This window comes from Lepisma saccharinum, chromosome 6 (genome assembly GCF_977018435.1).
Source record: "Lepisma saccharinum chromosome 6, izLepSacc3.1, whole genome shotgun sequence".
In the NCBI taxonomy this organism is placed as follows: Eukaryota; Metazoa; Arthropoda; class Insecta; order Zygentoma; family Lepismatidae; genus Lepisma; species Lepisma saccharinum.
In genome coordinates, this window is record NC_139234.1 from 10,737,813 (window position 1) to 10,754,482 (window position 16,670).

The 16,670-nt window shown below is 36.5% G+C and overlaps 1 non-coding gene and 1 pseudogene across 1 annotated transcript; both read right to left on the bottom strand.

Annotated features, from left to right (window-relative positions):
• Positions 1–2,889: 2,889 nt before the first annotated feature.
• Positions 2,890–6,379, bottom strand: LOC145989232 (ubiquitin-like modifier-activating enzyme 1 pseudogene; annotated as a pseudogene).
• An 8,794-nt stretch (positions 6,380–15,173) lies between these two features.
• On the bottom strand, positions 15,174–15,245 carry TRNAQ-UUG (transfer RNA glutamine (anticodon UUG)). Its single transcript has one exon. It is a non-coding gene; the product is annotated as a tRNA-Gln (tRNA).
• Positions 15,246–16,670: the final 1,425 nt, after the last annotated feature.

Consider the following 16,670-nt stretch of genomic DNA (forward strand, 5'->3'; position numbering starts at 1 on the left):
ATGAGTGGCAGAAATGGACGTTAAAAAATTGATTGACTTCATTTATTTTACTTCGCTTTTCTATCACCTTTGCCTAATTCCAAAAATCAGGATGAGTTCACATACAAGAGCCTACTACACAGGGTGATTCAAAAGTCCCTTAACACCCACTATAAAAAGTAAAGTAGTTAGGCTGGGATTGGTCATGATAGAAACAGGTTAGGCTTAGGGGGAACGACATTGGTTTTTTCCAAGCTGATGTCCGCCATATTGAATTCAACTCGAAATTTTAAATGGGAAGGGGTGATGTATATGACACTGTTTTCTCACACCTGGAATATGATACATTTGTTACAATCATGCAGTCATAACTTTTTCCTGATTAAATATAGGTTGAAGAAACCTTCACCACTGTATTTCTCGTGAAATTCTAGCCTGATTTGATTCTAGTCGGACTGCCACGCGGGAGACCCAGGATGGGTGATCTAAGGTAGGAATGTTTCCGGCTTTTTTGCCGCATAAAGCGGCTCCAGGACCCACCCAGCCTCAAATAAAATGGTACCCGGTGGAGGGTAAAGGCAATTGGAACATGGTGTTGATCACATCACCTCCAAGATGTCCGACATCGATAATATGTGGGGCTCTACCGCCACATACCCTAAATGTGCCTTCACGGAACGGTGTTATATGCAAGGGAACTTTACCTTTACCTGCATATATTGTATTCGTTTCTGTACCCCTAAATAACTATGTTTATTTGTTACGTATGCGAACCCTCTACTATGCTAATGGCTGAAGCCCCCTAAAGGCTTAGTTGTCTCCGACCCCGCCCCCCGCACTGCGGGGTTTTGTGGCTTGTAGATCCGGCACTGATGAGTGATATGAAACTGAAGAAGGGACCCCCATAAAGAAAACCCATGCCACACTGGTATTCGAACCCTGGAACCCTGGCATCGGAGAACGCTGTGCTAACCACTCCTCCATGGGCGCTAAGTATGAAAAATACAAATACAAAATGTGAAGTGAATACATCATAGAATTCCTATGATCTATTCTTAGCAGTCTTTGGAAGAACGAGTCACGTAACGTTAACGACAGTTACTTTTTTAAATGTATAACTGTACCTGTTATTTTTTCTTTAAGAAACTAGTAACGAAATTAACAATTACTTTGGAAGTTATTTTTCCTTACGTTTTCGAATGGAAGGAAATTTTCTTCAGCCAAATTTTTGCAATATTTTGGGTGAATACATTTTTGTCTGGAATGATGGAGAATTGATAAATTATTAAAATTAGGAGAAGAATCGAAACTACATGATCTCAAATGCATGTAAAAGACCTGGGATTTAGAAGTAGGCTATACAATCTCCGACAATCATGCTGGACATGGCTGAATATATATATATATATATATATATATATATATATATATATATATATATACAGGTAATGGACAAAATAATATGAACACCAATGCAATTGCAGAAAACTTGTATTAGTAGGGGGTTGGGCCCCCCATTGCCTGAATGACAGCTTGTATCCTACGTGGGATAGACAAATAAAGGTCCTGTACAGTGTGAACTGGAATACGTAGCCACTCCTCGCACAAGACAGTCTCAAGTTCCGAAAGTGTCATTGGAGGTGGAAACCGATTACGCACTTTGGCCTCCAAAATACTCCACAAAGGCTCAATGATGTTAAGATCGGGGGACTGTGGACACCAGATGAGATGTTCTACCTCATCACTGTGCTCATCAAACCATGATCAACGCACCTAGCAGTGTGAATAGGGGCGTTATCATCTTGGAAGAAGGGGCATGCATCGGGAAACAAAGTCTGAACCATGGGATGGAGGTGGTCACCCAAGATGGTGCAGTACTTCTCTGCGTTGATTCTCCCACGCAGGACGACAAGTGGGCCAACACCATTCCAAGATATAGCCTCCCAAACCATCACAGACCCTCCACCATGTTTCACTGTAGGCACTAAGCAGTCAATATCAAATGCTTCAGCAGGAGTTCTCCACACATAAACACGTCCTGTGGTCTGAAATAATGTGAAAGACGATTCGTCTGACCATATCACATGTTCCCATTGCTGCTGTGTCCAATTCTTGTGCTCTTGGCAGAACCTTCTTCGTGTCACTGCATTACGTGGAGTCACCAACGGTTTGGGGATGGCAACTCTGCCATGAATGTTCACAAAATGCAGCTCCCTTTGAATTGTTTTCGTTGATACAGGGTCCTGGAGGTGATTGTTCATCTTTGCGGTTATCTGGGACAGTGTTGTCTTGTGCTTTCGAGTCACTATTCGCTTCAACACACGTCGATCTCTGTTGGATAACTTTGATTTTCGCCCACTATTCTCCTTTGCAGACGTTGTCTTTCCATGTTGTCTGTAGGCTGTCAGAACAGTTGACACTGTGCTCCGTGCTACACCAACAAGTGTAGCTGTTTTTGTCACAGATGCTCCAGCCAGGCGGGCTCCTATGATCATGCGTCTTTGGAAGTCTGAAAGGTCGGACATACCTGCATTTGACGGATAGCTGACTGCTCGCATGCAACTCTCACACCAGCTTCTGATAGACTGAGATATTTGCTTTCATCGCCACTAGATGGTTGAAATCTCTGCTGAGTGTTGTTCCTTTTCCACGACGGCGTATATAGGCCTTTCCAAACCAAGGTGTTCATATTATTTTGTCCATTACCTGTGTGTGTGTGTGTATATATATATATATCAGGTTTGTATATGTTTTTGTCCCTACATTTTTAGACTCTTTTTTAAAAAGTAATTCTAACTTTAACTGAGCTACTTCTTCAAATGAGTAGCTGGATCTGAATTACGTTTTTGGCGAAGTAACTATAACTGTAAGTAAGTTAAATTTAAGAATATTCAAGTTCAACACACGAAACATAATTTAAGTGTATATTATAGGCGTCTACGAATACAATAAAATATAACAAAAATTTGATTAAGAAATACAATGTACAGCAACACAGAATTTATTTCTTACAAATGTATGTAGTCTTCAAACAGATGCATAAAAAGTCTTATTTGTAAAAGTTGATTTTATCACGTATAAAAATTGTAAAAGAATATCAATAAATATGAAAATTTTGAAGTGATAAAGCTCTCCACTTAGAAATGCACGATAAATATTTAGCGTGGGAGTAGATATCGCACATTGGGGACTTCAACGTCAATTCCTTCTTCATCTGCGCAAATCAAATCAAAATTCAAGGACTGTATATTTGGACTTACGTTCCTTCCAGAAATATTTTCAATTACTTGAGTCATGGTAAGATCCATCCTCTCTTGACGTTTCACACTATTGGTAAACGAAGCATATATAAACATTGTACCTTGAGAAACCATACTGACCTCCAGTTTGAAGTTGGTCTTAAAATGTTTCAAAAACTGACGGAGTGTTAATTCCCCTTGCACTTCAAAACTGTCCCATGGAGTCCACTCTACGTTGCAATACTTTCGTTTTACTGCAGCGATTGGTTCGGAAAATCCAAAAAACGGCAACGCCAGGTTGACAAAACCATTCTTGTACGGTGCTAGCGTTCTGAAACCTTGAGCGAGTTTGCAGAACTCCAAGCACGCTAGGCCAGCTACCACTGACGTAGTCGTTGCAATGGCTGGTATGATCTTTCCTGCGATTAGCTTACTCTGATGTTTATCAGCTGGAAGTATGCCATAATTTTCGGCACGAAGGTTGGACGCTGCGGTGATGAAGTCCATGTGGTAGTTCGAGTCATCATCCTTCTCAAACTGAATGGGTTCGATATGAAGGTTTCTCGAATTCTGTTTCAGGTTAAGTAACTGATTCGTCATTAACTCCAAGTACCGGGGATCATCATTGTCCTTGTTCACTACTTCTTCACCTTCTGCGTTAAGCACCATACCTTGTCTTGGGGAGAATGGAGGTACCTTGACCTGATTCGCCCAATTTGCTATCTCACCTGGAGACTTGCATTGCTCGATGCCGTACACCTTAGCCCTTAAGTTTGCTGCAGCTACTATATAATCCAAATGCAGAGAGTTTTTAGAAGAGAAAATCAAGGGATGCGGGCATCGTTTTGGACCAGACCAAAATAATTGTCCACTTGATGTCAAATGATCAGCTGGGAAGTTGTGTAACAATTGCTCTATTCCGTTCCTAAATTGAGTCTCAAAATGGTTACGAGCCCATTGCACACAATCAATAAAATTCGTGGGTCTGCCGAGTTCAAACACACGCTTCACGTTTAACAAAGTCTCTAAATTCTTAGGTTGCTGTTGCTGTCGCATTTTGTCCAAAAATAGAGGATCATTTAGAAACATGTTTGCATCTTCATACGGTTGCCGAAAAAGATCGTCGAATATTTCACGTGCCCACGTTAATGTATGTTCTATTGAATTTGGAAAATTCTTCAAGGTACAAACCGGTATGCTTCTTTCAGGTGGATCGTGGGAATCGCCGTATGATTCAGTCAGACATGGAACAATCACCTGAGTGCTTCCTTTTGTTCCCAGTGTTCCTGATTCCAGTAGTGGCTTTTTATAACACAAACATTTCTGATCCACATATATCCTGGCTTTGACGTTGTCCAAAGCATTTGCTACGCCATCTAGATCTTCGAAAAAATCATCGTTGTAGAGTTCCTCTGTTTCAGTACCGACTCTGTTTATGAAGGCACGTATCTTTATGTCTGGGTTCATTTGTTTCACGGCTTGTGCTGCCACTAGAGACTTGAATTGCTGAACATGAAATGGCCTAAACAAAAATTGTCGGTTTAAGTTAGATCTCTCTATTAGATCCATATCAGTCACACTTAGATAACCAGAACCAGCTCCCACTCCCATCATGCTGAAGTTCTTTAAAATTTCACATCCAATTGCGCCAGCACCAACTACAAAATACTTCATACCTCCCAACTTCACTTGAAAATCTCTCCCAAAAACTGCTATTTGAGAGTCATATCGAGAATTTGTAGGCTTACATTTGTCTTTTTCTAAAGCTGTCCTGTCCTCTGGTAAACATTCAATGGCATCAAAATAAAAGTACTGATGTATAGGGTGAAATTTTCCACTTGTAGCTTTCATTACTTCCTGAGCAGCAACACCGCCAATCACAGCATTAACGGGACATAAGTTTCCGGCAGATGTATTTGCAAAAACTTCTAGTAGATTCTCATTGACCTCTTCGACTTTGAACTGGTTGTTTTCATTAATTTTTTTAGCTAAAGCGACAAAATCTATTGCTTGAGCGTGGTTCCAAGCATCTGGACACTTACCTCTTTCAGAAATATATTTATGCAAAGTTTGAAAAGCTAAATGCAACTGAGGTGGATGGCTAGGTTTTGCAAAATCTGTGATTATAAACTCTGGATTATTTAGTGAATCTCTTAGTGACTTATAGTCGAGAGTTTTAGGCATTTTTACCTGTGTAACGATTCCTCCTCTTGTGTAATTTGAATAGCTTCTAGTGTCGCCGATACTGAAAGTAAATGGGCCGAGAACTTTTATTTCTTTTGGTTCACAATTATTTATTTCTACCATTCCCTGAACTTCGGAAAATGTCACATGATCTCCGTCCTCAAATCCATGTTTCGCATCATCCGAACAAGCCACGACTCCTTCTTCTTCTTTAGAAATACTGGCAACTGTAGCAGAAAGAGGTCTCTCGCCTGTACAATCATTTACTGTAAAGTTTTCTCCAAAATCACAAAATATTTGCCCAAACAATCCCTTCGTGTCAGCAACTATTAAAGCAATATTCTTCTCTCTTGTAATTTCGGAAACTTGGAGCTGTTCTTGCAGTGAACTAGTTGTCAAAACTACAACTTTGAACTGCTTAATGAATTCTGGAGTTAACTGACCAGTGTAAACATATATTTCGACATATTGGTTTAAGCTTCCCAAATGTGCACTGCAAGAATCGGCTCTGTTTTTTCCCACATCCTTTTCCGACAAATAATATTGAGACGAAAGATCAGAAAATTGACAGGTTTGCTCATCATGCAGTGTCACTGACTTAACACCAGCCAGAATCACATTTTTGGCTATCTCCACTCCAAGACCACCCAATCCAGAAATGAGGATATGTGAATTGGCTATTTGACGCATGGCATCATGACCCAAAACATACAACTGTCTCGAATATAACCCCTCATCGATTTCTCCCTTTACATTAAAGTAAGAGTTTCCTGAAATCTTTCGCCTTTTAGCAGCTGGTGGTTGATCAGCCATTGTAACACAGATGTTACCAGTAAAGATACATTCCTTAAATGCGAGTTCGATCTACAAGGCAGTTCTTGAACTTTCTTATGTCAAAGCACTTATTTTGTACTCACAAACTGCTGAAATTTCTAGGAGGAAGTCCGCTTCTTCAGGATCTCGGTCAAATGTTTGTATTGTTGAATTTCTTCCTCCTTTCTTTACGGAATATGTACTTCTTCCCAAGCTTCTTCCGACACGATAAGTTGTTTATTAAGTGACTTCATATGCACGTAAATACATCAAAGAGCGTATAGAAAGCACTAACTTTTCTCTGTATTAAGTTTTAACATACAAATATTCTAAACTATAGACACGAGTGACACTAATAACTTGTTCTTGTAGAGTGGGATGCATAAATATTATCCAGAAAATTGTGCATTGCCAGCTTTATTCTATTTGTTTTAAGCAACAAGAGCTTCAAGAACTGAAGAGAGATGCCACACGAGCTTAAGTAAAAATCCATTCCTTAAGAACACGTAGGACGCAAGAGAAAAATGAATAAAAAGAGTCATGGACGATAAAAGTAATAGGAGGCGAATTGTTCACCACCATGTTAATTCGCTCTGCTTTTCACAATGCGGGGGTAATGATTTGAAATATAATAAAAATGTCAATAAGCAGTGGATATTCCCTTAAAAGCAACATAGGCCGTACGAATAGAAATATAAAATAGAATAGGACATCTTAGCCACTGATTATACAGGGGGATATTAAATGAAGTTTGCTTTGTCTTCTATTTTTCCCTTTTTATTAACTATTTCCAACATCGTATGTTAACATGCTTTTTATTTATATATTTAACATTTATTTATTTGTGATCATTCCTTATAAATACCTTTCCATAACGCAGAAAAATCTCATTGTAATTCCTCACGTTATAAAATTTGTAAACGTCTACTTAACAAACCTTGTATTCAGTAGAAATTTCATAAATATAGGATATATTTAACACCAACACATTACTATTTAATTTGTATAAGATAATTCTAATCTCTCAACTCATGTTCTATAATTTCATATTAATTTGTCGCAGAATTGTATGTAACAGTAATATTCATCAGAAGAGTTACATTAATTGTAATTCGATGACCCCTCCCCCCAAAAAAGATTCCCACTCGAGATGTATTCAGTGCAGGTGGGTCCATGAGTGGTGATGAATGTCCAGTGGTTACGAGAAATGTTCGTGATATCATGAGAATGCAAATAGAAGCGTTAATTTAACATGAATTTGGTACTGGGAGACTTAGAAGGAAATAAAATTATCGACAATGCAAAGTGGAAAGGTGTGAAATTATTAACGTGTGATAATAAGGAAAACTGCAGTCTTCTATGAGTTGACGCCTTGTGATCTTGAGAGCATGGAAACACAAAAACAAACACAATTCCATCTGACCGAAAATGAGAAGATGTACTATGAAATGTTTGTCGACTCATAGAGACTCCCAAGAGGAATATGTATTAAAAAGCAAATAATTGTGTTGAAGACTAGTTCCAATGACTGTGTGTTAACATAGCATCATTTCATTGCTATTACTTTTACACACCAATCCAAATGTTTGTACATCTAATTGATTAAATTACAAGGCGCTGTAATGAATAAGGCACTTTGGATTTAGTAGTTTTTACGTCAGAGGAAACACGTGATTACCATCATTTTGAAGCCCCTGTTTACCATTCAGATATTCAGTTCAGTTATTTACTCGCTGTTATATACTTGCAACTCTTACGTTCAACGTACTTTAAAACGGAAGGCAAAAAGAGATTTTCAAGGTGGTATTGGTGGTATCGTTTGGATTCTGTGTGAATAGCGTGTTGAATTGTTTGTTTTTCTAGTTTGAGATCTAATTAATTGAAGTTTGATTTGAGAATAACAGTCCTAGAGTTACAAGATTAAATCTCTCTATACATTTTACATTTGATATGTGAAACAGAAAAGCGAAATAAAACGCTTGTGATTTCCCAAGATGGCTCAGGATGTGAAGATTAATGAAGAAAATGTAATGCAAGCAATCCAGAGTGATATGAATGTGATTGTACCTGAACAGTTAGTGGAAATGGAAGTTAGTGATAAGACTTCTTTCAAAAGAGGTCAATCTAATGAAGAATGCACGGAACCTGAAGTGGAGAAAAACCCAAAAAATCCGAAAGTAAATGCAAGTACAAAGGTTGGTGTTGCTAAATATAGAAATGAGGCATATGATATGTCTTTATATTATGAGGGACATCAAGGCCCATATATCGTGTTGGTGGACAGTGCATTACCTGGATCACAGAGCTTGAATACGGTAAAATTAGGTTATAATTTGTGTAAGGAGAAGGTTGATGTTGAATTCGTTAAACAAAGTGGTTTGAAGCAGGCAAAATTGACATTTCGCACAGCATTTGATGCAAATAAATTTGCTAAAAATGAATTCATCAAGGAAAAATACCATTTAGAAGCCAGAATCCCTAAAGGTCTATTAGTGAGAGAAGGATTAATATATGGTGTACCTACCGACATCCCAGTAGACGAGATAATCGAAGACATTAGAGCTGAAGTTCCAATAATAGATGTAATAAGGATGAAGAAAACTTTTTTCAATGAAGAGGGGGAAGTAAGGCAAGAACCTACTAAACTGATTAGTGTAACATTTCAATCTCAACAGTTACCAAAAGAAGTGAAGTTGTGGAGGCAAATATTTGAAGTGAAGCCAAAAGTAAGATCTGTGATTTTATGTAAGAAATGTTTCCGTTTCTCACACTCACAAACACAGTGTAAATCCTCTCCCGTGTGTTATAGATGCGGTCAAGCGGAACATGGAATCTGCAATGCCAGTCCTAAATGTATTAATTGCAGGGGAAACCACTTATCTACCGATAAGTCTTGTGTAAGATGGGGGCAAGAGAGAGAAATACAAAGGTTGATTGCTTATAACAACATCTCCTATCAAGATGCAAGGAAACAAGTACTTTTTATAATTGATCCACGAAATGAACAGCAAACATATGCGACCTCTGCTAAAGACTTTCCTAAATTGCTCGAGATAAGAAAGGAATCAATAAACAAGGAAAGCCCTTGCACATCATAAAGTTCTACTACAAACAGATTTAATTCTGTTACAGATTGGGAAAATAGAAGAAATGACACATATCTAAGTAACCTCTGTTGGAATAAAGTGCCACCAGAATCTGACCGGTCTTATGAAAGTTTTAAAAAACAACACGGGGAAAATTTTAGACTGCATTCTGCTTCACAATTGAGGAAAACAATTAAACCTGTTTTGATAAAGGACAAAAATAAACACAAGGATCCACAAATTGCGTCAACATCATCAGCAGTGGCTAATACAAGTGAACTTGTGAGCACGACGTGTTCCTCTAAGGAACAGGATAGAAAATCAGATTCGATAGGACGCCGAACAACAGCGGAGAGTCCTTTTCAGAAAGAATCGGTAGTGAATCTGCTACATCTAATAGCAGAACTTACCACAACAATTTCAGTGAGTGATGATTTATTATATATTAGGAAAAAAATCTTAAAATGTAACGAAATTACTGTACAAATTTTAAAACTAATTCAAGACTTACAAGATTTCGGGAACACCCCTTAATTTAAAACAACAACGTGTTACCAGCAAAGAAAATTCTTGCCATTAATAATACAATGGAATTTAAGATCCTTTTCTGCAAGGAAACTTCAATTTGTTACGTTCCTAGCAACTTTCCTCACCCTTTACTCCTATAGCCGGGAGCATTGAGGCTCTAAGGGTCTACACTGAAACCTATCTTCAGGGTAGGTGCAGAACAAATCCAACCAACGTCGTGAAGTTTTAAGGAAATGTTTATTTACTGCTTGAATACTTACAGCCAGTGGTTAGGTAATTCATAACTGGAACTTGGAGATCAATTGTTAATAGATCATTTCAAACTTACTAGAAAGGTCAAACTAGGGTGGCCCAAACCTAGGTTTTACAGAAGAGCGGCATACACCTATTCACTTCTTCCTAGACTTGGAGTTATCACTCGAGATTGCCAATTTAGGTTTTACAGAAGAGCGGCTTGCACCTATTCACTTCTTCCTAAATTGGAACTTATATCCCATTCGGCTAACCTAGGTTTTACAGAAGAGCGGCATACACCTATTCACTTCTTCCTAGATTAGACCGTTCCTATTTGGCCAGTCTAGGTTTTACAGAAGAGCGGCTTGCACCTATTCACTTCTTCCTAGACTGACACCAGAACAGAGCTCCTTACGGACCAAACTGCTTCGTATTTATACCCAAAGTTCCAGCCTCGAACACCTGTCTTTAGGTAATTTCTTATTACAATACTCTAAATTACAACAGAAAGATATTTGAAAAATACATAGTTTGGCAATTAATAATTTACAAAGAAAGTTTACATATTCATTTGAGTTAACAATTATTTCTTTAACGTTGATAAAATCTTACATTTTGGAAATATACAAATTTAAATGTTCCGCCATTATTTAATTACAATTAGGTTAGTTCATCAAACATGGATAATCTTTGATTGGCAAATCTATATTTACATCATAATAAATGCCCGTTGTCTTAAGCGAGCTGTCTTCATTAGATAGTTACAGAAAGGTGAATACATTAGTTCAACAACGCGTTGATTGGCGCGTTCATATTTGCGTCACAACATGTAGTATCACGGACATTAACAATGACTTGAGGTAACACTATATCAATTTTTCTTTTAACATGGAATCTCAAAGTTACAAAATAAATAAGGTCGTAACAAATTAATTAAATTAATAGATGAGTGTCACCCGTTAATTATTTGCGTTAGTGAGGTATGGGGTTTAAAATCAGAAAATATTCATATTGCTCACTATCATAGTATATTAAATGATTATAATGTGGGAAATAAGGGTGTGGGAATTTTTGTTCATGAAACTGTACCATTTCAACAAATCCAGTTTAATTCAAATCATGATTTATTTTCCAAATAATGTAGAAGTGGTCGGTATAAAAATTCAGTTAAACAACTTACTTTATAATATTATTAGTTTGTATATTCCATCTCATTATACTTCGCAACAAATACAGAGCTCTCATCTAAATTATCTTTTGTCTGGCTTTAATCATAACAGGAGATTTTAATTGTCATAATACATTGTGGGGTGATCATAGAATTAATACTTTGGGAAAGACAGTTGAAGATTGGATGGATTATAATAACTTGACAGTTATAAATGATGGATCTCCAACACATGTACCACCAAATGGAAACAATATGTCCTCAATTGATCTAACTTTAATATCTGATAATCAGTGTTTTGAATTTGTGTGGGAAATAGACTTTGATTTACGAACTAGTGATCATTTTTCATGTTTCATCACGCTAATATCATCTCAAAAATTTCCAAAATTAATAAAACAAAAAACAATTCGTAAGTGGAGCGTAAAGAGGGTAGATTGGATGAAATATAATTCAGTTTTAGACTTAAAATTTTCGGCTAAAGAATATCAAAACCAATATACTATACAATATGAAAAATTTGTGGATATAATAACTCAAGTTATGGATTATGCCTGTCCCCGACTGAAACCGCAATATGATCGAAATTTTCCCAAAATAGATTGGTGGAATGAAGAATGTTTTCAAGCAAAAAGGAAGCGATTACAAGCATTGAAACAATTTGTAAGTGCTCCTTCACCTGCAACTTTGATAAATTTAAAACGAGCTACTGCAAAATCTAGAAAAGTATATATAAAGGCTAAGAGATTTTCATGGCAAAAATATTGCGAAAAAATAATCCCTAACACAAAATTAGACGTTATATGGCCCAAGTTCAGATCACTTAGAAAAGCACATTGAAGTCGGACTTTACCTTTGTCCACCGAATGGAAAACCGATTTCATTAATAAAGTCATTCCTACACCCTTTACATCAGCCTTTGAACCTCCTAATATATTCTACACGTTCTCATCTACATCAAAATACTCAAAGGGGTTCACATCCTCTATCACTGTAAATGAAATTCATGAAATTCTTCAAGGGTCTAAAGATTCTGCTCCTGGCATTGATGGAATTACATATTCTATGGTACGAAATCTTCCACAGAATGAATGCACTAAGCATGTTATGTAAAATTTTCAATCAAATATTCCTATCGGTTAAAATTCCCGTTGCATGGACCTCTCAAATTATTATGCCAATTCTAAAACCAGGAAAAAACCCTTCGTTGGGTCAGTCATATCGCCCAATAGCTCTTAGTTCCGTATTGGCAAAAATTTTCGAGAAGCTTTTATTAAAAAGATTAGAGTGGTTTGTGGAAGGTCAAAAGGTATTTTCTCCCAGACAAATGGGATTTCGTAAAGGTTATGGAACCCAGGATGCATTAGTAACATTATCTTCTCATATTTATAGCGTTATTAAAATAAACCAATCAGTACTTTCAGCCTTTATTGATATTCAAAGTGCATACGATAACGTAGATATTACTGTTCTATTGAGACAACTTCAATTACTAAAAGTGCCACATTTTATACTCATATTGACATGGAAATTGTTATCTAAAAGACAACTTTATTTTCATTTTGGTTCAGAAATGGTAGGTCCAATATATATTGGACAAGGACTACCACAGGGAAGTCCTCTTAGCCCATTATTATTTAATATTTATTTATCAGATATTAAAACAATAATAGATTCCCCATTTCAGTTTCTACAATATGCTGATGATGTATGTATATATTTAGACTCAAACAATCACTTGAAAGATTTTTCAATGTTTGAAGATAAATTAATAGAATTTAACCAATGGTTAAAGCAGAAAAAATTATCAATATCTTTAGAAAAGTCCAAAATAGTAGTATTTAAGCATAAGGGTCTTCAAAATATTTTCAACATTATTCCTAGGAGATTACAAATTCCAATTGTTTCACAAGTAAAATATCTAGGTGTATACTTCGATGCATCATTATCATGGCAGTATCAAATAAATATGATGAAAAATAGATCCGATAAAATATTTCATTTATTTAAAGCTATGGCGAATACCAAATGGGGATCACATCCTACCAGCATGCTTATGTTTTATAAGAATTATTATCGAGCAGTATTAGATTATGGATTAATGGTCTTGTGTAATCTTCCAGTAACAAAACTTTCTCCACTAGAAGTCCAGCAACGAAAAATCCTAAAAAGATGTTTGGGATTAATGAACAGTACTCCTAATGTAGTGGTATATATGGAGAGAGTAGAATGTTCGGTTTCTGTGAGGATATAGTTAATCGCAAAAAAATGTTATTTAAAATACAACATTCACCATGGCATCAATTCAATGATGTTTTATTAAATCTTTTAGAGCTGCATGATTCAGGAATAACCAATGATAAATCAGCTACGCTTTGGGTACAACTATTTAGTAAATATCACCATGAATGTAGTCAAGTACTCATAGCAAGAACATTGCCAGTATACTCGTTAGAATTTCCCACACAACCAATTCAAAATATATATTTCCCGAAATGAAATCATTCAGCTGAGTTTAGAGAATCTTGGGAAGACTTTTATCACATATATACAGATGGGTCTAAAACTGAAAGTGGAGTAGGAGCAGCTCTTTATGATACTGAAAGAAATATATCAAAAATGTTTAGGTTACCAGTGGAGGCATCCATATTTACAGCAGAAATATATGCGGTATATCAAGCTTTGATTTATATTGGTACAGTTCCTGAACAGAAATTTCTAATACTAGTTGATTCGCAAAGTGTTTTACAAGCAATACAATCTAATTATAAGAATTTATTTAAAATATCACCATATGTCATCAATTGTATTCGTGAAACTAATAGCTTAATAAGCAATGGAAAAGTAGTTCATTATGTGTGGGTAAAATCACACATTAATATTTACGGAAATGAACAAGCAGACAGATATGCAAAACAAGCTGCTCAGATGAATGAAACAATCCAGTTACCATTGCATTACACAGATCTTTTGCCGAGAGTTATTTTGGAATGTCCAATTCACTCAGAGAGAAGAAAAACGTTATACAAAAGATTGTCAAAAATTAATGTTCCTTTCCCCATTAATATGACATCCATGTTGTATGCTCCAGATGTTAGAATTGGATATGTTATACTTACTTTTTAGAGAAAAGCTGATATAAAATTATAATATATTTCTGTTACTGACTGATTTAATGTAGTTATATAAAATTGTATTTAAGAGCGTTTATGAACTTTGTGTGTAAAACTTATATTAAAAATGTATCTTATGTACTTTATAATGTATGCTGGGCATAAACAGCCAACTGTAAAGCTCTAAGTCCAAATAAACCTTGTTGAGTTGAGCTTTAAAACGGAAGAAAACTTTTTACGTCTCACCGAGATTTGAACTCGGACCGCTTGATTCAAAGTACAGAGTGCTAAGAATTACACCATGGGACCTATTATTGAGGAGGTTCAGTTGCTTTTGAATATCTGAATTCTTATCCTTAATGTATTCTAAGAAGCAAGAATATCAACCTTTTAGATCCCACAGAGATTTGAACTCCGATCGCTGGATTTAAAGTCCAGAGTGCTTACCATTACACCATGTGATCTCTATCATGTGGTGGATCAGTTGCTTTTGAATATCCAAAACTGTTATATTTAATATATTTTAAAAACCAAGATGATTAACCATTCATGTCCCACCGAGATTTGAACTAGGATCACTGGATTCAAAGTCCAGAGTGCTAACAATTACACCATGGGATCTCTATCATCTAGATGGATCAGTTGCTTATGAATATGTGAAACTCTTATGTTTAATATATTTCAAAAAGCAAGAAAATTAATCTCTTAGGTACCACCGAGATTTGAACTCGGATCGCTGGATTCAAAGTCCAGAGTGCTATCCATTACACCATGGGACATGAAATTCTTCTGTTCAATTTATTTTAAATAGCAAGAAATTTAACCTCCTAGGGCCCACCGAGATTTGAACTCGAATCACTGGATTCAAAGTCCAGAGTGCTAACCATTACACCATGGGACCTCTACCATGCAGGAGAATCAGTTGCTTTTGAATATGTAAAACTCTTATGTTCAATGTATTTTTTTAAAAAAAGATTGGTTTGGTGTTTTGAGTCCCCTTCATGCACAGTAAAGCTAATCGGGACTGGACCTACAGTTTAAAGTGGGATCCGAACCACTTGTGCCTCCACCGGGTATCGAACCCGGGACCCCTTGATTACAAGGCAATGACGCAACCAATGCGCCATGGGGAGACCCTAAACAGCAGAAAAGTAACCTTTTAGGTCCCACCGAGATTTGAGCTCGGATCGCTGGATACAAAGTCCATAATGCTAAGCATTACACCATGGTACCTGTATCATGTAGGAGGATCAGTTGCATTGAGTATCTGAAACCCATATGTTTAATACTTCTTTAAAAAGCATGGAAATGAACTTTATAGGTCCCACCGAGATTTGAACTCTGATCACTGGATTCAAAGTCCAGACTGCTAACCATTACACCATGGGACATCTATCATGTAGGAGGATCAGTTGCTTTGAGTATCTGAAACTCTTATGTTTAATATTTTTCTAAAAAGCAAGGAAATGAACTTTATAGGTCCCACCGAGATTTGAACTCTGATCACTGGATTCAAAGTCCAGACTGCTAAACATTACACCTTGGTACCTCTATCATGTAGGAGGATCAGTTGCTTTGAGTATCTGAAACTCTTATGTTTAATATTTTTCTAAAAAGCAAGGAAATGAACTTTATAGGTCCCACCGAGATTTGAACTCTGATCACTGGATTCAAAGTCCAGACTGCTAAACATTACACCTTGGTACCTCTATCATGTAGGAGGATCAGTTGCTTTGAGTATCTGAAACTCTTATGTTTAATATTTCTTTAAAAGCAAGGAAATGAACATTATAGGTCCCACCGAGATTTGAGCTCTGATCACTGGATTCAAAGTCCGGACTGCTAACCATTACACCATGGGACATCTATCATGTAGGAGGATCAGTTGCTTTGAGTATCTGAAACTCTTATGTTTAATGTTTTTCTAAAAAGCAAGGATATGAACTTTATAGGTCCCACCGAGATTTGAACTCTGATCACTGGATTCAAAGTCCAGACTGCTAAACATTACACCATGGGACATCTATCATGTAGGAGGATCAGTTGCTTTGAGTAAATGAAACTCTTATGTTTAATATTTTTCTAAAAAGCAAGGAAATGAACTTTATAGGTCCCACCGAGATTTGAATTCTGATCACTGGATTCAAAGTCCAGACTGCTAAATATTACACCTTGGTACCTCTATCATGTAGGAGGATCAGTTGCTTTGAGTATCTGAAACTCTTATGTTTAATATTTCTTTAAAAGCAAGGAAATTAACTTTATAGGTCCCACCGAGATTTGAACTCTGATCACTGGATTCAAAGTCCAGACTGCTAACCATTAC